The 1,558-nt window shown below is 48.1% G+C and overlaps 5 non-coding genes across 5 annotated transcripts; all 5 read right to left on the minus strand.

Moving 5' to 3' along the window:
- Nucleotides 1-200: 200 nt before the first annotated feature.
- LOC118345612 lies at nt 201-319 on the minus strand. Its single transcript, XR_004799117.1, has one exon. It is a non-coding gene; the product is annotated as a 5S ribosomal RNA (ribosomal RNA).
- A 189-nt stretch (nt 320-508) lies between these two features.
- On the minus strand, nt 509-627 carry LOC118345609. Its single transcript, XR_004799114.1, has one exon. It is a non-coding gene; the product is annotated as a 5S ribosomal RNA (ribosomal RNA).
- Nucleotides 628-817: 190 nt separating this feature from the next.
- On the minus strand, nt 818-936 carry LOC118345610. The gene has a single exon (XR_004799115.1). It is a non-coding gene; the product is annotated as a 5S ribosomal RNA (ribosomal RNA).
- Nucleotides 937-1,110: 174 nt separating this feature from the next.
- On the minus strand, nt 1,111-1,229 carry LOC118345613. Its single transcript, XR_004799118.1, has one exon. It is a non-coding gene; the product is annotated as a 5S ribosomal RNA (ribosomal RNA).
- Nucleotides 1,230-1,419: 190 nt separating this feature from the next.
- LOC118345611 lies at nt 1,420-1,538 on the minus strand. The gene has a single exon (XR_004799116.1). It is a non-coding gene; the product is annotated as a 5S ribosomal RNA (ribosomal RNA).
- Between the last annotated feature and the right edge of the window lie 20 nt (nt 1,539-1,558).

Raw genomic sequence — 1,558 nt, forward strand, 5'->3', positions numbered from 1 at the left:
TGATCGCACCCATCAAACTAATTACTTAAAATTCCTATAATCCTTGAGCGACATACTAGCGTCCTTCCGATCCCAATCCAAACGGAGAACTGATCCAAACCCATTGCTACGCGATGGGCAGGGCGAGATTTTCTCAAAAATCCACCCCAGAGTGGTCCTTCTTGTCAATTTATCTCGCAAGGCGGAGAAAACAAAAACGAGGGGTGCAACACGAGGACTTCCCAGGAGGTCACCCATCCTAGTACTACTCTCGCCCAAGCACGCTTAACTGCGGAGTTCTGATGGGATCCGGTGCATTAGTGCTGGTATGATAGCACCCATCAAACTAATTACTTAAAATTCATATAATCCTTGAGCGACATACTAGCGTCCTTCCGATCCCAATCCAAACGGAGATCTGATCCAAACCCATGGCTACGCGATGGGCAGGGCGAGATTTCCCGAAAAATCCACTCCCGAGTGGTCCTTCTTGTCAATTTATCTCATAAGGCGGAAAAAACAAAAACGAGGGGTGCAACACGAGGACTTCCCAGGAGGTCACCCATCCTAGTACTACTCTCGCCCAAGCACGCTTAACTGCGGAGTTCTGATGGGATCCGGTGCATTAGTGCTGGTATGATCGCACCCATCAAACCTAATTACTTAAAATTCAAATAATCCTTGAGCGACATACTAGCGTCCTTCCGATCCCAATCCAATCGGAGATCTGATCCAAACCCATGGCTACGCGATGGGCAGGGCGAGATTTTCCCAAAAATCCACTCCCGAGTGCTCCTTCATGTCAATTTATCTCGCAAGGCGGAAAAAACAAAAACGAGGGGTGCAACACGAGGACTTCCCAGGAGGTCACCCATCCTAGTACTACTCTCGCCCAAGCACGCTTAACTGCGGAGTTCTGATGGGATCCGGTGCATTAGTGCTGGTATGATCGCACCCATCAAACTAATTACTTAAAATTCATATAATCCTTGAGCGACATACTAGCGTCCTTCGATCCCAATCCAAAGCGGGCCAGTCAAACCCATTGCTCTGGCAGATGTCTCAAAAAATCCACCCACGAGTGGTCATACTGTCAATTTATCTACTTAAAGCGAGAAAAAACAAAAACGAGGGGTGCAACACGAGGACTTCCCAGGAGGTCACCCATCCTAGTACTACTCTCGCCCAAGCACGCTTAACTGCGGAGTTCTGATGGGATCCGTTGCATTAGTGCTGGTATGATCGCACCCATCAAACTAATTACTTAAAATTCATATAATCCTTGAGCGACATACTAGCGTCCTTCCGATCCCAATCCAAACGGAGATCTGATCCAAACCCCATGGCTACGCGATGGGCAGGGCGAGATTTTCTCAAAAATCCACTCCCGAGTGGTCCTTCTTGTCAATTTATCTCGCAAGGCGGAGAAAACAAAAACGAGGGGTGCAACACGAGGACTTCCCAGGAGGTCACCCATCCTAGTACTACTCTCGCCCAAACACGCTTAACTGCGGAGTTCTGATGGGATCCGGTGCATTAGTGCTGGTATGATCGCACCCATCAAACTAATTACTTAAAA

The sequence above is a fragment of the Juglans regia genome, unplaced genomic scaffold (assembly GCF_001411555.2).
Source record: "Juglans regia cultivar Chandler unplaced genomic scaffold, Walnut 2.0 Scaffold_305, whole genome shotgun sequence".
Classification (NCBI taxonomy): Eukaryota; Viridiplantae; Streptophyta; class Magnoliopsida; order Fagales; family Juglandaceae; genus Juglans; species Juglans regia.